Raw genomic sequence first — 23,374 nt, forward strand, 5'->3', positions numbered from 1 at the left:
AGCATCTGAGCGGGAGGGACCAGACTTCAGTGTGGCATGGCACATTTGTGCCCTCCCCGTACACACTCCCACTCACGTGCAGGCACACGAGGAGAGAGTTCTTTTGTGTATAGATGTGGTAAAATATACATGACATAAGAGTTACCATTCTAACCATTTTTAACTGTAAAATTCAGTGGCATTAAATATATTCACAATGTTGTGGAACCATCACAACTATCCACCTCCAAAACTTTTTCATCATCCCAAACAGGAACTCTGTACTCATTAGACAGTAACTCCCCATTTCCCCTCCCTCTAGCCCCCAGTAACACTATTCTACTTTCTGTCTTTATGAATTTACCTATTCAAGGTACTTCATATGAGTGGAATTATACAATTTTTGTCCTTTTGTGCCTGGCTTCTTTCACTTAGCATAATGTCTTCAAGGTTCCCATGTTGTAGGTTGTTTCAGAATTTCCTTCTTTTTTAAGGCAGAATACTATCCTATCGTATGTACATAACACATTTTGTTTATCCATTCATCAGTGGAAGGACATTTGGGTTGTTTCCATCTTTTAACTATTATGAACAATGCTGCCGTGAATGTTGGTATACAAGTATCTGTTTAGGTCCCTTCTTTCAATTATTTTGGATATTTGCTTAGAAGTAGAACTGCTGTACCTATGGCAGTTCTGTGTTTAACTTTTCTTTAAAAAATTTATTTATTTATTTATTTTTGGCTGCACTGGGTCTTCGTTGCTGCACGCGGGCTTTCTCTAGTTGCGGCAAGCAGGGGCTACTCTTCTTTGCGGTGTGCACGTTTCTCACTGCGATGGCTTCTCTTGTTGCAGAGCATGGGCTTTAGGCGCACAGGCTTCAGTAGTTGTTGCATGCAGGCTCTAGAGTGCAAGCTCAGTAGCTGTGGCGTACAGGCTTAGTTGCTGCGTGGCATGTGGGATATTCCCGGACCAAGGATCAAACCCATGTCCCCCGCACTGGCAGGCGGATTCCTAATCACTGCGCCACCAAGGAGGGCCCCCTGTGTTTAACTTTTTGAGGAACCACAAAACGGTTTTCCACAGTGACTGCACCGTTTTACACCAGTGATACACAGGGTTCCAGTTTCTCCTCCTTGCAGTTTTTTGGTAATAGCCATCCTAATAGATGTAAAGTGGCGGTATCTCATTGTAGTTTTCATTTGCATTCAAAGGAGAGGATTCTTTTTTTTTTTTTTGTTCAAAGGAGAGGATTCTTATGCCTACGGCTTCAAAACATTTTGCATTTGAAGGTGTTCCTATGGCACTGGTCCATCTCCACCCCACAACAAGTGTCTTATCATCTGGCTCTTCATCATGGTTCTCAAGAGTCTACCACTCATTCAGTGCAGTAGTCACTTCAAATCTTGCCCACTATGACTACCACCATACTCCATTCTGCCTTCTCTGCACACCTTAATATTCTTTCACCTATGCTTTTTGGCTTTCTTCTCAAAAAATGTTGACCTAGGGGCTTCCCTGGTGGCACAGTGGTTGAGAGTCCACCTGCCGATGCAGGGGACATGGGTTCTTGCCCCAGTTTGGGAAGATCCCACATGCCGCGGAGCGGCTGGACCCGTGAGCCATGGCCGCTGAGCCTGCATGTCCAGAGTCTGTGCTCCGCAACGGGAGAGGCCACAACAGTGAGAGGCCCGCGTACTGCAAAAAAAAAAAAAAATGTTGATCTATTTATAACCAGACACTGCCAGTTTAATCAACACACTCCTTCAATTTCTGGAAGAACTGACTACTCACAGCACTTTTGGTACTTCAAGTCTTCTCAGGAATTGTCAACAGTGCTCAAAAGTTCTTTCTTGACTATCTAAGGCACTTGCTTTTCTTTTTCTTGGTTTTGCATTCAGGACTCTTTTGGATGCTTGAAAATGACAGAAAGTTGATCTCTAGATAACCAAAGTTTTACCATAAGCATCTTCATGCTTATTTCTACCTGCATTTAAGCAGAGCTTGCAGATAAATAAAATAGATACATTAAACTTCTCAGTTCTCAAGAAGAACACAACAAAAATGACAAAATTTGGGCTTCCCTGGTGGCGCAGTGGTTGAGAGTCTGCCTGCCGATGCAGGGCACACGGGTTCGTGCCCCGGTTCAGGAAGATCCCACATGCTGTGGAGCGGCTGGGCCCGTGAGCCATGGCCGCTGAGCCTGCGCGTCTGGAGCCTGTGCTCCGTAAGGGGAGAGGCCACAACAGTGAGAGGCCCACATACAGCCAAAAAAAAAAAAAAAAAAAGCTATAAAAAAAATGACAAAATTTAAAATACTTTTGTTAGTATCCCACAATAAATTGCAATTTGTCAACAGTGCCTACAACATGGTAGGCACTTGTTAAATATTTGTTGAATGAATGGTTTAAGGAGATATAATATGGCAGCAGAGAATGTAGGCTTTGGAGTCAGATCTGGATTTGTATGTCAGCTCCTACCTTTATTAGCCATATGATCTAGGGATAAGTTGCTTAGCTTCTCTGAGGCTCAGAGATGCTAAAAAATAACAGATGGATAATACCACCTATCTTTCAGAATAACCATGAAGAGTTGTTATTGGTGGTGTATTCAAACATATAAACTGCTTTGTTGGTATTGGCTCTAGGTACTACTGCAAAAGCATTGATTTAAGTAAAAGAAACAGTTCAATAGCTCAGAATTCATTTATTTATTAGTGATTATTCGTGTATTTAGTGATGGCCTACTATGTGCCAGGCACTGTAGTTGCAAAAGACACATCAGTGATCTAGAAAGACATAGATCCTTGCTCTCGTGGAGCTTATGTTCTAATAGGGAGAGACAGATAATAAAATAATAAATATAATAAGTAAACTACCAAGATCTTAAAATGTAATGAATGCTTTAGGGAAGAAAAAGAAAAAGTAGATCAGAAAAAAAGGGAATAAGAAGTGTTGGGGGAAGAGGACTTGCAATCTTTAAATAAGATGATCAGAGTAGGCCTCATTGAGAAAGCGACACAAGCAAAGATTTGACAGTCATAAGAGATTCAGCCATGCAGATATTTAGAGGAAGAGCATTCCAGAAAGAGGTAACAGCCAATGCAAAGGCCCTAAGACAGAAGCAGGACTGTCATGTTCAAGGAACGGCAAGAAAGATAGTGTGGCTGCAGCAGAGGGAGCAAGGGGGATATAGTGAAGTAAGGTCAGAGAGGTTACTAGAAGACCAGATATTATAAGGCCTTACAGGATTCTCTACTCGGAGTGGAACGGGGGCGCCAATGCAGGGGAGCCATTGCTTTTTTTTTTTTTTTTTTTTTTAGTGGCTTAAAAGAAACAAAAATTTGTTATCTTACAGTTCGGAAGGGCAGAAGTCTGGTACAGGTCTCAATGGGCTAAAATCAAGGTGTTGGTAGGGATGAATTGTTTTCTGGAACTCTTGGGGAGAATCTGTTTTCTTGCCTTGTCCAGTTTCTAGAGGCTGCCTACGTTCCTTGGCTTGGAGCCACTGCTTCTGAACAGAGGAGTGACATGATCTGACTTAGGTATAAAATGAATGGTTCAGGCTGCTATGTTGAAAACAAAGGAAAGGGTAGAAGCTGGGAGGTCAGTTAGGAGGCACTACAATAATCCGGGCAAGAGAGGACAGTGGCTTGGACCACAGCGGTAGCAGCAGAGAAGGTGAGAGGTGGCTGATTTTGGATATATTTTGAGGGTGGGTCCAGTAAGTTTTCATGGCAGACTAGATGTGGGGTATGAGAGAAAAATGAGAGGCCAAAGTTTTGATCAGAGCAACTAAAAGAGTAGGATTGTCGTCAAATAAAACAGGGAAAGCTGCGGGTGGAAAAAATTAAGTTTAGAGAAGAAAATGAATAGTTTACTTTTAGTTTTGTGTATGTTGTTTGAGATAGTTGGCCTTCCAACATTTCTAACAGGTAAACAGGATCAGATTGATGAAATAATGGTTTTTAAAAGCATTTCCATTTTACTAGCTTGTAATAGATGATAAACTATAGGTTAGTTTGGCCTAGATGCTACCATTTTATAACAAATTAATTTTAGCAGTTACAATATACACGAAAAAAAATACTCATAGTTTGATGCTGTTTAATTCCCAATGACTGACTGTATCCTTTAAAGCTTGAAAATCAGAACTAAAATTCATTCCACCCTACAGTTATAGGTAGGGGGTCAAATCACAGTAAGTGAGGAAGAATAAGAAAATAATAATAATAAAATAATAAAACACAATGAGCTCCTGGCATCTGAATTCTTCAGCCAACACTGAGTTCTTCATCCTGGTGGCAGCTGGAGGATCCCAGTGATCCCAACACGATCACCTTCAGTCTCACATACTCCTCTTGTTCTAAGCACAAATTTTTCTCTCCTTCTGTTCCCTGGAAGGTCCCAAAAGAAGAGAACAGTCCAGAGCCTGAGAACAAATGCATCTAGAGAGAAAAATAAAGAGAGGAGCCTACACAGAACTAGTACCACACCCAGATTCTGAGTCAAGGCCACGGGAGAAATCGCAAAATCACATCATCTCAGGGCTGGAAAGGGATCATCATGTGTCAACAAATATTTTCCAAGTGACCATGTGCTAGAGGCTAAGGATACACAGATGATTATGACAAAATCCCTATTCAAGGCATTGTATGCTAAGTACTTTACTAGAGGAATTAACTAAGGGTTAGGGGAGAACAAAGGCAAGAATAAAAGAGCAGATTTTCAAAATAAATTGCCAAGAATTAACTTACGATCACCATATCCACCACCTCCTACCAATCTAACATACAGAAGACTCATCTAGTGCTTTAGGCTAAGGAGAAAGCAAGGTTGTGGTCCTTGCAAGGCTGGGACTTGTAGCCTCTTAGAATCAGTCTTGTTCTCTTACATGGTTGGTTAAAGAAAAGTAGTTAAAGGCAGTTATGATCATTTACATCCCCCCTTCATCTCTTTTCCACCAAAAAAACTTGGAATCACGGGAAAACACTGTTGTAGTCCAACCATTCACTCAGTGCCAACCTCCAAATTTTTAAAAGGTAGTACTTAATCCTTTAAAATATTTGCTGAAAGAAAACAGTGCCTTCTCTTCCTGTCCTAAAGGAAATTTTATTTCACCTAGGCTATTTACAGAGATCTAAGTTACAACTTTAACTTCTAGAATAAATCTAACCATAACCACTTCCAAGCCACGTGTCTTTTCTGCTGGCCCAAGTTCTAACCCCTCCACGTCCCAAGGCTTCGAGTCTTTCTAGTCTGAGTCTTCCAGCACTCTTACTTTTCATTGTACCACCAATTGTGACTCTCAAGAATCCAGCCAAAAAGTACTATGGGAAATTACTCTATTAATCCACAAACCATATTTCATCTTCATTTTCCAGACGAAATCTCAAAGGCTTGTAATGCATAGTGTCAAAAGTATCATCTGTCTTTACACATGTCTAAAGGAAAAAACTTATCTCTGACTTACGAGTTTTCACTTATTGGTAATCTCTCTATATCCAATAGAAACATACTTTACCACGATAACATATTCCAGCAAACTGCTGCTATCTCAGCAATTACAATTGAGTATATGCTTTCAATACTGAGTCAGGCCTTGGGAGTGGTTTAGCACATGGAATTTAACCAGCTGGCATCTACAATTAGATTCAAGGAGGCAAATGGAATTTTTCTATCAGGTTTTTCCAAAAGTTAACTAGTTCTTAAACTGATTATACCCGTCTGAAGTATTTACAGATGAAATGATATAATGTCTGGGATTTGTTTTTAAATACTGAGGCGGGGCCTTCCCTGGTGGCACAGTGGTTGAGGGTCCGCCTGCCGATGCAGGGGACAAGGGTTCATGCCCCGGTCCGGGAAGATCCCACATGCCGCGGAGCGGCTAGGCCCGTGAGCCACGGCCGCTGAGCCTGCGCGTCCAGAGCCTGCGCATCCGGAGCCTGTGCTCCGCAACGGGAGAGGCCACAACAGTGAGAGGCCCGCGTACTGGGGGAAAAAAAAAAAAAAAAATACTGAGGCGGAAGAGGGGAGCAATGTTAAACAAGATTGGTCATGTGTTGATAATTGTTGAAACTGGGTGACAGGTCCATGGTGGTGATTGATTTTATTAGTCTCTTTACTTTTACACGTGCTTGAAATAGTCCATTATAAAGATTTAATTTTTTTTTAACTTATGTCATCATCTGGTGAACCTGAAAAACAAAGAACAAAGTGATTCTTGGAACCAATGAGCTCCATAATCTACCAGAATAAAAACTGTTCGTTTCTTAATATGTATCTCAAATTTAACACTTATTTCTCACTGAACAAATACTTATCAAGCACATCTAGCAGGTTCCAGGCACCAACCTGAGTTCTGAGGGTACAATGATAAACTAAATTCTCTCTCCCTCAAAGAATCCAGTAGTAATCTGTTTTATGAAAGAGGCAAGCACACAGTGTCACAGACCAAACAAGAGGGAGATCTAATCCAACTCTAGCCAATCAGGAAAAGGTTCCCAGGCACCATCTAAATTAATTCTGAAAGATTCAACCCAGAGAAACAAATCATTTCTTTTTTTCCCATGCTGACCTTTATCATCTTACAGACTGTCAGATCAAAAGGAAAATGCCTGTTCCTTTATGAACTAAAGTATCAATTTCTCTATATAGCAGAAATTATCAAACTGTCATTCATTCAACAAATATACATTCAAAACCTACCAGTGCCAGCATGTACTAGACAAAAAAAGATAAAACATGGTCCCTGCCCTCATGTGGTTTATAATCTCAGAGCACAGAAAGACGAAAACAAGTAAGTAAGCAAGCCATCAAGCAGAAAACTAATTACAAACTTCTCCAAGTTACAAAGAAATCAAAGTAGGAACTTTATGAGCAGAAAGAATCTACTTTGTAAACATGGTGATAAGGAAAGCTGAACAACTATCATCATACCAAGGGATGATAATGTAACTGACTGAAGGAGGGAGGGACTAGGTGGTGAGGTCAGCATAGATAAAGCATGTGTGCAATGTAGGTCATGGGAAGAAATCTGGATTTTATTCTAAGTGTCATGGGAAATGGCTGGAGGTGAGGGTTTTAAGCAGAGAAGTGATATGATTCAGTTTATGTTTTTAAGATCATTCCTGCTACTCTGGAGAGAATGGATTGAAAGAGAATAATAATTTTTACCAAGAGGAGTTTTAGATGAGTAAAACCAAAATTGATTTTGGCCAGTAAAAATCATGTCTGCATTCCATTACCAATCTAAAATCTTTTAAATTACCCTACTTAGTCCAGGCTTCACCTACAGTTTTTTTTGTTTTGTTTTGTTTTTAATGCTTACTACCAATGGGTGATGACCTCTGAGGAGCTCTCTGGGAAGCTGAAACAAGCCTAGATGCCTGGGGGTAAGCATTTTTCTCATTCTCCAATTGCCAGAAGTCAGATTAATTTTCATTTACTCATCTCCTAATCCACAATCAGCTTCTTGACTGAAAGGCAAGGAGTAGGGACCTTCCTCAAGTTTTTCAGGTAACAATAAACTTTACTGAACATCTGATAAGGAATGTGATCGCACAACCTTTCTTATTGCCAACTATGCCCCAGGTGGGAACTCTACTATGAAAGCAATTCTAATTTTCCTGTCCAAATTGGCTAGATCTCAGAAAAATGCCTAAAGCAAACCCATTTAATTCTGTTTTTAAAAGAGCTTTCTCATTCCAAAGTCTAAACAAGAATAAATTTCCTTTCTTAAAAAAAAATTTATCTATTTATTTATTTGGCTGTGCTGGGTCTTAGTTGCGGCACGCGGGATCTTCAGTTGCGGCAAGCAGGCTCTTAGTTGCAGCATGTGGGATCTAGTTCCCTGACCAGGGATGGAGCCTGGGCCCCCTGCACTGGGAGCATGGAGTCTTAACCACTGGACCACCAGGAAAGTCCCAAGAATAAATTTCTAATAGCATTTGTAGTTAATAAAGAAAGAAAAACAAATTCCATTGTCAAGCCCTGGGGCATGTGACTAAGCAATCTTGATAAAGGCACTATCAAACCAAGTTACTGCTCAAAGAGATTTTACTCAGTTATTTGAAAAACAGAATGGAAAGAGGAGCAATAGACAGTACCAACATCTGTAGGGGACGCGCAGGCCCAGCGGCCATGGCTCACGGGCACAGCCGCTCCGCGGCATGTGGGATCTTCCCGGACCGGGGCATGAACCCGTGTCCCCTGCATCGGCAGGCGGACTCTCAACCACTGTGCCACCAGGGAAGCCCGCATCACTTAATCTTGATACTATTCCTACAAGAGAAATATATCCCCCCTTTTACTGATGAGGGCATAGGCCCAGAGAAGTTGATACTAGCTCAGGGTCATACAACCATTAAGTGGCTTCCATGGCCCATACTCTTTCCACTAAACAAACGTTTAAATAGAGATCTAAATTACAGAAAGTCTTCCACATGACTAATGTACTAATAGATAAATAAGTTTACACATATGTCTCTCTGTGTGTGTGTGTGTGTGTGTGTGTGTGTGTGTGTGTGTTCATCTGGGAGTCTAACCACCAATTGTAATTTCTTCAGTGGGGAAAGTGTTTAGGATTCCTACTTGGAGACAGACCACCAGAAAGCACCTCTGAAGAGACAAGGGAGTTTGGTGGCAAAAGCTATCCAGGTTATTTGCCCTTAATGAAGCCAAAGGAGCTTCTCCTTGAAGGCAGCCTATACTTTCTTGGGGCTAGCAGCAGTGACTCCCTAAGAAAAGCTTATAGGGACTCATGTACAAGGACCATTCCAGGACTGTCTTTAAGTGATTTAGGGTGGTGACACTGAGCAACATGTACATGCAAAAACAACTATTCCATCAACAAAATAAAACCAAATAAGACAGGACTCCCCTGGTGGCACAGTGGTTAAGAATCCGCCTGCCAATGCAAGGGACACAGGTTCGATCACTGGTCTCGGAAGATCCCACATTCTGCGGAGCAACTAAGCCCATGCGCCACAACTACTGAGCCTGCAAGCCACAACTACTGAAGCCCGCGCACCTAGAGCCCGTGCTCTGCAGCAAGAGAAGCCACTGCAATGAGAAGCCTGTGCACTGCAACGAAGAGTAGCCCCCACTCGCCACAACTAGAGAAAGCCTGCGTGCAGCAACAAAGACCCAATGCAGCCAAAAATAAATAAATAAACAAACGACAGTGTACACGAAAGCCCCTAACAGTGGCTAGCATAAAACAGGTAATAAAAGCAAGTTTCTTCCATTCTCTGCTCTGAGTTATTTGTACAAAAAAACAAATAACTGCTGGATGGAGCCACAACTTAGTTGGGAAAATTGATGAAATTCCCTTTCTGTCAAACCCAGCCAGATTGAGTTTAAATATCTGGGCCTATATTTGCTAAGAACATCAGGGACACAACCACCAACATTTCAGAAGTCAGAGGTTTTCTCTTAAGGGTTATTTTATTTCCTCCATCATTCAACAGCATAGCAAATGGACAAAAAGGTATCTTTAAAGCAAGTCTCCCCAAGAGCTGAGTGCAACACAACTCAGCAAAACCACCAAACTATCACTGCAGTCTACGTTACAATCTACACTCCTCCACTTCTATGATCACTGAGTGGTCGTACACAACCTGGCATATTAAATCATTACTAAATACTTCATACTAGGGCAAATTATTCTTCAACTGTTTTAATGGTTTAACTTTTGAAATGGAATGATCTTTTCTATAAAATATTCTTTTAAATTAATTCTAGGGCTTCCCTGGTGGTACAGTGGTTAAGAATCCGCCTGCCAATGCAGGGGACACGGGTTTGAGCCCTGGTCTGGGAAGATCCCACATGCCGCGGAGCAACTAAGCCCGTGCGCCACAACTACTGAGCCTGCGCTCTAGAGCCCACGAGCCACAACTACTGAAGCCCACGTGCCACAATTACTGAAGCCCGCATGCCTAGAGCCCATGCTCCACAAAAAGAGAAGCCACCGCAATGAGAAGCCCACGCACCTCAACGACAGGTAGCCCCCACTCGCTCCAACTAGAGAAAGCCCACGTGCAGCAACGAAGACCCAATGCAGCCAAAAATAAAATAAATTAAAATAAATTAATTAAAAAGAAATTAATTCTATCATTTAGATGCTCTGAGATTCAGACTCTGAGGTGAACAATCTCCTACTGTAATTAAAGCTGAGATAGTGTGAAATGGTGATGACTGACTGCTGGAGTGAACATAGTGACAAACCTAAGGATCAAATGAAAATCACAGAAGGGCCTTTTGGGATTAATGCTCTTACAGGGGAAAAGAACTCAGACTAAAGAGGTTAGACAACTTGATCAATATTGCACCGCTTATGGGACTTCCCTGGTGGTCCAGTGGTTAAGAATCCGCGTTCCAATGCAGGGGACGCAGGTTCGATCCCTGGTCAGGGAACTAAGATCCCACATGCGATGCAAATACTGAGCACGAGCGCTCTAGAGCCCACGTGCCACAACTAGAGGGAAGCTTGCATGCCGCAGAGAAGAGCCTGTGCGCTGCAATTAAGACCCGACACAGCCAAATAAATAAAATTCTTTTTAAAATGTCACATCTTATTAGTGACAAAATGAGGGTTTTTTTAAGCCCCACGCCTACTGATGCCCCGTTGGCCAGCTGACCTCTCCCTAATAATAATAGCTGCCACTTACCAGATAATTACAATGTGCCAGGTGCTGTACTGAGGGTTTTACATATGTGATCTCATTTAATCTCACCACAATCCTATGAGGAAAGCATTTTGTAAATAAGGAAACCAGGATTCAAACCCAAGTCTGTCTGCCGAAGTCTTTTGTTTCAACCACTACACTAAGCCTCTCTGCTTTCCATTCATTCATTAATTCATCAAATACTCACTAAGCAAGGATAATGTGTCAGGTACTGTCTCAGCCCTAGAGATACTAGTGATGAAGACAGACAAGGTCCCTGCCCTTATGGCTCTTATGGTAACAAGTAAAAAAATAAGCACTTCAGATATGACTGATAAGTGTTGGGGGGGAAACAGTACTGTGATAAGAACTACAGAGGCGATATTATGCTACCTACCAGTCATAGATGAAAACACTGAATATGTAAAAGACTACCACCTCATGTCCATTAGCGTGTCTACTACGAAAAAAAAATAACAAGCACTGGTAAGGATGTGGAGAAACTGGAACACTTGTGCACTGTTGGTGAGAATGTAAAATGAAAGTAAATTTAATCTTAGTGAAATGACTAAATAAGATTCTGAATCCTTCAAAGATAAAAGGTATTTGAAATAATATATTCTGAAAGGCAGACAAACCACAGTCCTCTCTTTAGTATGATACTATTTTTAGCACAGGCATAAGTAGAAACAATTTTAATCAGAAAAATGTGTCAATGAGCATAACAGATCTTTCCATATTAAAATAACTATCAAGATTACACACGTATGCAATTCCAACGCCCACTTCTTTTTTCCTCATTCTCATACTCCTGTTAACTTTCTTTCATTCAGTGCCTCTGATATCTCAGCACAGAGACAAACTCTGATGACTGTACAGGTACAGGCAGTTCATTAAGCTCTCTTACTGGACTCAGATTGCTGCTGTGGGAACTGCCTGCTCTTAAGTTTCTGGGCTATTATCAGATACAGGCAACTCTTAATCTCCCTGGCTTCCTTCCTAGGGAACTGTGCCAACAAAAGGTGGAGAAGAGACCTAGGTCCACAGTTATCTAAAGTACTGTGCTTTTCACCATTATGGAATCTGAGTTGTGTGTTACTTACCTTCACAGTAGAATGTACCATCAATCTTTGTTCTATTTATTAAACCCACTTGGTACAGATCTTATATTAGATACACAGAGAGAAAATGGTACAGCTGCCACCCCCCACCCCCAATGAACTATGACGTTAATAGGAAGAAAAGGTCTTGGTGAAAAAAAGAAATGCTAAGTAAAAAAAGAGAAATGAGGGAATTCCCTGATGGTCCAGTGGTTAGGACTCGGTGCTTCCACTGCAGGGGGCACAGGTTCGATCCCTGGTAAGGGAACTAAGATCCTGCATGCCACATGGTGAGGCCATCCCCCCCAAAAAAAAGATAGAGAGAAATAATAAGAGGGTACCATGGGGAGAGGAGAGTCTGAAAAAAAGTTTGAGATTGTATTAATCAAGGAAAGTTGTTTTGTAAAGGAGTTAAGCCTTAGGCTCTTTTAGAATGGGCAAGGACATAGTTTAGGGAAGGGGAGGAAGAAGGCTATTTGGAGAATTCAGGGCTGCTGGATCAAAGTCAGGAAAGGAACAATTATCAGTACAGAATGATAACCAGTGCTTTTTAAAGTTCTGGTTGAAAAACCACGTAATAACTCTGCTTGGCGACCTATAAAAGTACACAGCCATAAGCAAATTTGATGAAGACAACATACAGCTGCAGACTCACTATAAGACCAAGAAGCAATGTGGTCCTAGCAACACAATTAAGTCAGTCCCCTCCTCCCTCATAGACTCTGACTAGAAAAGAAATCTGCCATTTCTACAGCTATAACTGAATGATATTCGGAAATGTTTTGCTTCCTCTCATCTGAGAAGTTACTATGTAAAGAGTCTGTTATTAAGCCTATGCTATTTTTCCACAGATAGCAGACTGTAAATGCTCAAGACAAAGAAATAGTAGCTGAAACATTCTAAGCAAGAAGAGCTTACCAAGCCTCTGCTTTTATAAGTCAAATGTAATTTTCATATATATATATATATATATATATATATATATATATATATATATATATATATATATAAATCAACTGACAGTTAGCAAGTACTTTATTTGGTCAGGGTTTTACATGTGGTAGATGCTCAGTAACTATTTGAATGAATGAATGGACTGATTTGTACTCAAGGTACTAGGGCCAGGAGAAACCAAATAATTAACTCCATAAAAATGACTGGAGTCAGAAAACTGCAGGATAAAGGATGGGATATTTTCTTGCAAGGGAGCTGCAACATTCATTGAACAGAATCTGAAGACCTATTACAGGCCAGGCCCTCTGGCAGTGTATGCATGAGTGGGGGTATAGATCGTCTGTTAGAAACTGGCTGACCTCAACCAAATTTGGCATGCACACATCTTTTGTCTAATCCAGAGTGCTGACCCATACAGTATTTTTTAAAATCAACTCTGAGGTATAATTTACTCACAATAAAATGCACACATCTGAAGTGTGCATTTTCAAGGAGCTCAATGAGTTCTGACAAATGTACACTATTGTGTAGTCACCACGCCAAATCAAGAAAAAAACATTCCCATCATCCCTCATGTCCTTTTTCAATCTCCACACACCCGCACTCCAGCCAACCAGGGACATAATTTCTATTACTATAAATTAGTTTTGCCTATTCTAAAACTTCAGTATAAATGAAACCATACAGTAAGTTCTCTTCTGTGTCTACTTTCACTCAACATGTTTCTGAGATTCATTCACATTGCTGCATGTATCGATAATTCACTGTTTATCCATGGTTTATCTATTCACCTGCTGATGATGGCATCTGGGTTGTTTCCAGTTTTTTGACTATTATGAATAAAGCTACCATGAACATTGATGTGGTCTTTTTGTGCATATGTTTTCATTTCTCTTAGATAATAAACACCAAAGAGGAGGATAGAGAGACTTTAGGAGAGACTGACCAATTGTTTAGGTCAAACTTTAGGAGAGACTGACCAATTGTTTTCCAAAGTACCATTTCACACTGCCACCAGCAACATACATTAATTCTAGTTGTTTCAAATCCTCACAGATACTTGGAATTGTCTTTTTTTTTAATTTTATTTTTAGCTATTCTTGTGGGTATGAAGTAGTATCTCATTGTGGTTTTAATTTGTACTTCCCTGGTAACTAATGATGTTGAACACCTTTTCATATGCTTTTAGGCATTCAAATATATTTTCTTCTGTGAAGGGTCTATGCAAACTTCTGCTCATTTTTAACTGGGCCATTTGTCATATTACTGAATTTTAAAGTGTTTCGCATATTCTGGATTTAAGTCATATATATGTGTGTGTGTGTATATATATATCTATATATAGATATACAGATAGTATGTGTGTTTGTAAATGTTTCCTCCTAGCCTGTGGCTTACCTTTTCATTTCTTACAGTGTATTTTGTAGAAAAGAAAGCTTTACTTTTGATATGGTCTGATTTATCAATTTTTTCTTCTATGGTTGGTTCAGGCTTTCTGGGTCCTAAAAAAATCTCTGCCTACCTCAAGGCCACAAAGATCTTCTCTTATAATTTTGTCTATAAATTTTATGGCTTTAGTTTGTATGTTTAGGCCTATGAGCCACTTCAAATTAATTTTTCTGTATAGTGTGAGACAGGGATTAAGACTCATTACTTTACAGGTAAACATCCATCAATTGTTCCAGCAACATTTCTTGAAAAGACTATCCTTTAGCCCCTCCTGAATTATGTTTTAGCCTTTGCTAAAAAATCAATTGATCATATGTGTCCCCTTCAGGACTCTATTGTGGTCGATGCTCAATATGTTTTTTCTACGCCAACATCACAGTGTCTTTATTACTCTAGCTTTATAATAAGTCTTGAAATCAGGTAATTTAATTCCTCTAAGTTTGTTCTTCCACTTCTAAGTTGTTTGGCTATTGTAAATGCTTTGCAATTCCACATACCTTTTAGAGTCAGCATGTCAATTTCCACAAAAAAAGGCTGTGGGGATTTAGACTGTAAACACACTGAATCTTTAGATTATTTGGGGCAAAGTGGACTGTTTAACAACACTGGGTCTTTCAAACTGCGATCACTGTACATCTCTACTTATTTAGGTCTTCTTTAATTTTTCTCAGCAATGTTTTGTGATTTTCAATGTAAAAGTTTTTTATATATTTCAGTAAATTTATTCCTAAGTATAGAAATCTTTTAAATTCAAATTGGTTGTCAACATTTTAAAATAGAGAAAATTCACAATTAAAAAAAAATCCAGATTTCTGGTTTCCCTTGGAAAAAATCAGAAGATCAGCAATTCTGGGCCATTACTCCCACATGTCAGCAATATATCAAAATTGAGTAGTGGCTGCCCTCTCTAGACAGGGCACGTTCTCTCCAAATGCTACAGTTCCTACCACTCCTTATTAAAAATCCCTGACCTACCCAATTCCATTCATGTAAGTTATCTGCTTGGAGCCTACATACAGTGAAAGGCTTAGGGAAAGAGGAACAGTGATATGATTAAATTTGCACTTGAAATTCTGGCTTCACTGTGGAGAAAGAGTCAGGGGGAAGGCTGGAAGCAGGAAAATTAGCTAAGAATTTATTGAAGTGGCCCTGGAAAGAGGATGGCTTGGACTAGCTGGAGTGGCTCTAGTAGAAGAAATGAGAAGTTGACAAATGAGATAATATTTATGGAGTGATTATTAATAGAAACTGATGATGGAATGGATGTGAGGACAGAAGGAAATGTCAAAGATGACCCTTCCGATTTCTGGCTTATGTAACTAGGTGGACAGAAGTGCCATTTACAGAAATGGGGGACACTGGAGCAGGAACAACTCTGACAAGAGGAAATGAAGGTTAGAAGTTCAGTCTGGGGCTTCCCTGGTGGCACGGTGGTTGAGAGTCCACCTGCCGATGCAGGGGACGCGGGTTCGTGCCCCGGTCCGGGAGGATCCCGCATGCCGTGGAGCGGCTGGGCCCGTGGGCCATGGCCGCTGGGCCTGCGTGTCCGGAGCCTGTGCTCCGCAATGGGAGAGGCCACAACGGTGAGAGGCCCACGTACCGCAAAAAAAAAAAAAAAGTTCAGTCTGAAATGTAAATTTGAGGTGTCTGTGAGACACCCAAGTAGAGGTGGCAAAATGATTTGTGTTCAAAAAAAGATAGAGATACACATTTGGGAATCATTGGCATATAACTGGTGGTTAAAGCTATGGGATTAGATGGGATCTCCTACAGAGAGAGACAATAGGAGGGTTTGAGCCAGAGTCCTGAGAAAATCCCACACTCAGGCGAGGATGAAAAACAGCCAGCAAAAGAGACTGAGAAAGAATGGCAGGAGAGGTAGAAGGAAGGGATAAGGTATTAGATGAAAAACTAGGAGAATCATGTCATACCAAGAATATAAAATAGTTCAAGAAAGAAAGTGATCAACTATGTTAAATACCACTTGGGAGGGAAAACAGGAATGAAAATATCCATTCCTTCATTCAGTAATTCATTCAAAAAATATTTAAGCACCTACCACATGCCAAGTATTGATGGTGCTGAGGACACGACAAAACAAAGTACCTGCCCTTGCAGAGACTATCATCTAGTGGGAGGAGACAGACAGCAAGTAAATACATGTCAAGGGGTGATTAATCCTGTGGAGAAAGTGAAGCAGGATAAGGGAAATAGGGAATGCCTGGGATTGGGGAGTAAAGTGGCTTTTTTATATATGATGGTCTAATAATGTAACATCTGAGCAAAGATCTGAAAAAAGTGAGGAAGTAAACCATGTGAAGATCCAGGGATAGAGTATTTCAGGCAGAGGGAACAGCAAACACAAAAACCTGGTACAACCCAATAACAGCAAGGAATCCAGTGAGGCTGCGGTACAGTAAGCAAGGAGGAGAGTGGAAGACCATGGAATTGACCCTGAAGAGCAGATCATAAGCTCTATGATCTACGTGGAGAGCAGCTCATAAGAAATCAAGGGCAGAAGAAGGGAGTCCAGTTCAAAGGAAGTTACTGCAATAATCCAGGCAAGAGAATAATAATAGTATGACAGTCAGTTGCGGCTACTTGGTTAGGCTAAGGTCCCCAGTTATTCAAACACTAATCTAAGTGTTGCTGTGAAGGTATTTTGTAGATGTGATTAACATTCATAATCAGCTGACTTTAAGTAAAGGAGGTTAGTCTAGATCATCCAGGTGGGCCTGAATCAATCAGTTAAAAGGCCTTAAGAGCAGAACTGAGGTTTCTCAGAAGAAATTTCACCTGTGGATACCAACCTCAGCACCTACTGAGAGGTCCAATCTGTCCTTTTTGACAGCCTAGCCTAGGACTGTCCCAGTCGCCTAGCCAGCCCCTACAACCTGATAATAAACCCCTTAATCTCCTGCTGGTTCTGTTTCTCTGGATGAACCCTGATTGATACAGATTTTGGTATCCTGAAGTGGGGTGCTGCTGTAACAAATTCTTAAAAATATGGAAATGGCTTTGAAATTGGATAATGCGTAGAAGCTGGAAGAATTTTGAGAAGCATAATTTAAAGAGCCTAGATTGCCTTAAAACAGATTGTTGGTAGAAACATGGACACTAAAAGCACTCCTGGTAAGAGCTCAGAAGGAAGTGAGAAGCACAATAGATAAAGCCTATATTGTTTTAGAGAATACATATGTCATCATAAACAGAAGGCTGGTAAAATATGAAAATTAAAGGTGCTTCTGGTGAGGGCACAGAAGGAAATGAGGAACATTATTGGGAACTGGAGGAAAAACGATCCTTTTTAGATAGAGGCAAGAAAAAAAACTTACCTGAATTTTGTCCTACAGTTGTGTGAAAAGCAGAACTTGGATATTTAGCTTGGATAAGTGATGAACTTCGATATTTAGCTAAGGAGATTTTCAAGCAACAAGTTAAAGGTGCAGCCTGGTTTCTTCTTGTTGCTTACAGTAAAATGCAACTAGAAAGGTAAACTGTTGGGCAAAATGTTAAACAAAAGAAACCAGGACATGATGATTTGGGAAATTCTCAGCTTATCTAGATCACAGGAAATGCTAAAATTAGGAGATATACTATTAAGAAAGCACTGTTGTGGAGAGAAAGCCAAGAGTGTGGTTGGACAACCTTTGACTTGTGCTGAAAGATTACACATGTAACTCAGGGACCCCCTCAACCAACCATCTAAGCAGAAGCTAGGAAGAGACATGAGATTGGAGGACCTTCTTGTCTAACAACAAGAATCCCTGAGACATACACAGGAGACCCAAAAGGCTTCTGAGAATGTTTTATCAGCAGAAACACTGCCAGCCTGGCCTGAAAGGGACAGAAAGAAAACAAAGGAAGACTGTCAGACTACCAAAATTCTACAGGCAATTTAACTACTAATAAAACTACTCAGCTGTGGGGCTTCCCTGGTGGCGCAGTGGTTGAGAGTCTGCCTGCCGATGCAGGGGACACGGGTTCGTGCCCTGGTCCGGGAAGATCCCACCTGCAGCGGAGCGGCTGGGCCCGTGAGCCATGGCCGCTGAGCCTGCGCGTCTGGAGCCTGTGCTCCGCAACGCGAGAGGCCACAACAGTGAGAGGCCCACGTACAGCAAAAAAAAAAAAAAAACAAAACTACTCAGCTGAAAACATGTGCTACCCTTCAAGAAAAAGTAGGAATAACTCCAAGAACTGAGCCTTGGGCATAGAAGCCAGAGCCACAGGCCCAGAGGGCAGAGTCTCTAGCCACAGAGGATTACTCCCAGGCTTTGTAACCTAAGAAATTTTCCCTGCTGAATTCTGAAATTGCTTGGGACCGGTGACACACTTACTCCTTGCATTTTCTCCTTTTTGGAATGGGAATGTCTATGACAGTCATGTTTTGCCTGTCCCACCACTGTATTTTGGGAACACATAACTTGTTTTCTAGTTTCCCAGGTCCACAGATAGAAAGAAATCTTGTCCCAAGATGGATCATACCCAGAAGTCTCACCTATACCTGATGTAATGATTTATATGATGAGATTCTGGACTTTTGAGCTGATGATATTTAGATGAGATCTTTGGCTTGAGTTGATGCTGCAACTGGGTGAGAGTCGGGAATGTTGGAATGCGATGAATGTATTTTGCATGTGGGACAGATGTGAATCTTTGGGGTACAAAGGACAGAGTGTGGTAGACTGAAAAATGGCACCCCAGAAGATATCTACATCCTCCATATCCTAATCCCTGGAACCTGTGAATATTACCTTATATGTCCAAAAAAGGGGGGTTATCTTTGTAGATGTGATTAAGCTAAGGATCTTGAGACGGGACAACTATCCTGGATTATCTGGGTCAGCCTTAAACACAATCACATGTCTTTATAAAAGAGGCAGAGAGAGGTGTGACAAACACAGAGGAGAAGGTGTGCAGAGAGAAATTTGAAGATGCTGGCCTTGAAGACTGAAGAGACACTGCCTCAAGACAAGGAATGCCAGCAGTCACCAGAAGCTAGAAGAGGCAAGGAACAGACTCTCCCCTAAGGCCTCTGGAAGGGCTGCAGCTCTGCTGCTGACACCTTGATTTCAGCCCAGTGAAACTGGTTTCACACATCTTACCTTCAGGACTGTAAGAGAATAAATACTCAGTGTTTCAAGCCACCAAGTTTCTAGTAATGTGTTACAGCAGCTGCAGGACACTAATACAGATGGCTCAGACAAGGGCGATTATGGTGGAGGCAATGAGAAGCGATCAGATTATGCATATGGAAGAAGCTAACAGGATTTGCCAACGGAGTGGATATGAAGTCGGAAAGAAAGAGAAGACGACTCCAAGGTTCTTACCTGAGTAACCAGAATCATTACCACTTTACTAAGCTAGAGACAACCCAATGGCTCAGCAACATGTAAGTCAGTAGTGGCCTCACTGAAAACCGTACTGGTAGAATTCGGGGCTGGACACCAGATTAGAGAGGGTTAGAAAGTCCAGAGTATGTATAATTTACTTTGAATATTGCTCTACTCTTTCTGGTTACTCATCTGTACATTGCCTTCCCCTTTACCCAGCTCCCATCTTTAATAGACAAAACTTCGAGTAACCAGTCCCAAATGGGCCAAAGGAAATAAGTTCAGGACACTGTCCTTTAAGGCAAGGAAGGACAGGTTAAGGAGAGGAGGTGAGTCACTTTCATTCATTCAAGTATTTATCGAGCATCTATTATATGCCATGCCAAGCCCTATGCTGCATGCTGGGAATACAGCCAGGAATACACAGACTTGGGCCTTAGCCTCATGAAGCTTATGAGAAGAATAACATAAAATAATTACATAATTATTTAGCTACAATTATGGCTAGTGCTACAAAAGAAAATTTCTGGGTGCTATGAAAGTTAACATGAATTAAACGTCTATTATGTGCTAAATGCTTTACATGTAACTTTATTTGCCCCCACATCTATCCTATGAGGAAGGAGAGATTCAGAAAAATTAATTCCCTCACACAAGATCACAGAGCCAATGAGCAGTAGAGCCACGATTGAAAACAGGTGTGTTCAACTCTAAAACTCATCACTACTATCTGCAAAGAGCAGGGAAAATCTACTCTTCTTTTTAAAAATAAAACAAAAAGAGTGGCCAGAAGAAGTAGAAACAATCACGCAGGTAAAGTCTTGAGAATTCCTGCTCTAGAAAGAGCTTTCTAAGCTCACTTGATGAAGGTGAATTTTGGAGCGTATTCAAAAATCCCTTAACACTCTCCAAATAGAACAAAAGGTTACACTATAATTAACTCAGTTTTATTTAGGCACCCAAAAGGTTATTAAACATGTTGAAAGTAAAATGTCATGAATAGCTTATCCAAATTGTACAAGTCATGTCCAGTTTTCACACATACTGTTTCTGCTAGGTTCACCTTCAGAATCAGCTTACAGGTAAAAGCCAAAAGGGGGGGGGGGTGTCAATTATGCTACAGTGACTGATTTAGGAAAATGATTAAATAAATAATTGTTTGACACGAGGTACTCAAAGATTCATGACAGATATCACACAAATGAACCATACCATCCTATGAACTTCTACTAAGTAAAGGAAATATTTAAATTTATTTAATTTCAAATCACTAGCCTATGATCTCATTATATTCTTGGTTGCCTATTATTCCCATTCCAGGACCACACCCCCCACATACCCCAACCCCAGGGGAAAAAAAAAAAATCTGAACAGAAAGGAAATATCAGCAAGATAATGTGAAATGATCACTGACTCTATAAAATAGAATTTAAGGGACTTCCTGGAGGCACAGTGGTTAAGACTCCACGCTCCCAATGCAGGGGGCCCAAGTTCGATACCTGGTCAGAGAACTAGATCCCACATGCATGCCACAACTAGGAGTTCACATGCTGCAACTAAGACCCAGCACAACCAAATAAATAAATATTTTTTTTAAAAAAGAAGAATTTAAAATACCATGAAATCTTTGCCTTCACTGTCATGACCTCAGGGCATTAACCTGGAATGTTAGAATTAAAGAATGTACAGCTCCTGAATGGAAGCTTTAGTTCAAGTGATTGTTCATAGCAAGTGATTATAACATGCATCAAGAATAAGAAAGAAAATGATCCTAACTTTTCATTTCGAAATTGTTTCCCCATCTCTACCTTTTAAAAAAAATGCCAAGACATATATGTGGCAAATTTTTAAAGACTTTAAAGATATACATCATATAACAAAATATAAAATCAACATTAAAGCCAGTTTCAACCACGATAACCCAACTCTTAATACCAAAATGTAACATGGCGTGTCCTAAAGTATGAGGAAAAGACAGATTTCCAAGTTCCTGTAAATTTTGTGGTAGTGAAAATATGTACAAATTAACCACCATTAAGAGACTCTGGCATAACTTACACCATTTACAGTTACAAAGATACTGAAACACTGACAAAAAATTTTAATTTGGATATTCTGGTATGCCCTTATTTAGTGAGCATTTTAATGTGCAACTTAAAACGTGAAGTCACTATTACAGCTTTCCATTTCAGGAATGGCAGCAAGATACATATAAGGAATTTTTTTAAATCTTTTTTTAAAAATAAATTTATTTATGTATTTTTGGCTGCACTGGGTCTTCGTTGCTGTGCGGGCTTTCTCTAGTTGCATCCAGCGAGGGCTAGTCTTTTGTTGCGGTGCATGGGCTTCTCATTGCGGTGGCTTCTCTTGTTGCAGAGCACGGGCTCTAGGCGCGGGGGCTTCAGTAGTTGTGGTGCGTGGGCTCAGTAGCTGTAGTTCGCGGGCTCTAGAGCACAGGCTCAGTAGTTGTGGCGCATGGGCTTCACTGCTCCGCAGCACGTGGGATCCTCCCGGACCAGGGCTCAAACCCGCGTCCCCTGCATTGGCAGGCGGACCCTCAACCACTGTGTGACCAGGGAAGTCCCCATATAAGGAATATTACAAAGAATATTTTGAGAGCTATAACACCTTGATCACTACCATAAAAAATTCCCACTGTATTGACATTTTCACTAGCTGTGCAAAAGCAAGTGAACAGGAACAAACATTTACTGGAGGCAAAGTTAGGCACTTCAAACATATTATGGTAGGGAGTCACCATCTTTTAATTCACAGAGAGACCTGGTTCAAATCCTGACTGTGATCCTCCTAAATTAATTCATCTCTCCAAGCTTCTCTAACCTCATCTGCAAAATGGTGCTATTAGGAAGAGCTTCCCTGGTGGCGCAGTGATTGAGAGTCCGCCTGCCGATGCCAGGGACACGGGTTTGTGCCCTGGTCCGGGAAGATCCCACATGCCGCGGAGCAGCTGGGCCCGTGAGCCATGGCCGCTGAGCCTGCATGTCTGGAGCCTGTGCCCCGCAATGGGAGAGGCCACAACAGTGAGGGGCCCGCGTACCACAAAAAAAAAAAAAAAAAAAAAAAAAAAAAATGGTGCTATTATTACTTATTTCACAGAGCTGGTGTGAGCATTAATGAGGTAACACAATGACTAACAAAGCATATGTCACTGTTACTCTCTTTTACATTTCTCCATACTCCTAATAACAACCTCATGTTGTAAGAATTTTTAACACCACTTTACAGATAAGGAAATCGAGTCACATAAGGTTAAGCAGTGAGTCTAAGGCTACACAGCTGATAATCGTCAGTACCTAGCTCTGCTCACGCCCTTACAACTTGACATGTTACCTCACTAATTATTTTACTCTCTCATACTAGGAAGTTTAGGATTTTTTTTCAAATTATACCCATGATACTTTAAATTTTGATAACAAAACAAAGACTTTTCAGCAAACCAAACTGATCCATAATTCCCACAATTTCAGAGGTCAAAAACCTGAAAACAGCCACCTATCTTCAAATTCAGTAACAGAGGATACACTACGGGTTTCCAAATGAACTACCCAAATTACTCGTTACTGGCACTCATTTATACAGGAAATGATTTCTAAATGCACATTAGCAAGAGTGAGTGAAGAAGCAAATGAACCAGACATACCACAAAAGCAAAAATATGGTATCCGAAGAAAAGAAAAAGAAATTTTCGGGACTTCCCTGGTTAAGAATCCGCCTGCCAATGCAGGGGACACAGGTTCGAGCCCTGGTCCGGGAAGATACCACATGCCGCGGAGCAACTAAGCCCGTGCGCCACAACTACTGAGCCTGCGCTCTAGAGCCCACGAGCCACAACTACTGAGCCCTCGTGCCACAACTACTGAAGCCCACGCGCCT

The sequence above is a fragment of the Hyperoodon ampullatus genome, assembly GCF_949752795.1.
Source record: "Hyperoodon ampullatus genome assembly, chromosome: 11".
In the NCBI taxonomy this organism is placed as follows: Eukaryota; Metazoa; Chordata; class Mammalia; order Artiodactyla; family Ziphiidae; genus Hyperoodon; species Hyperoodon ampullatus.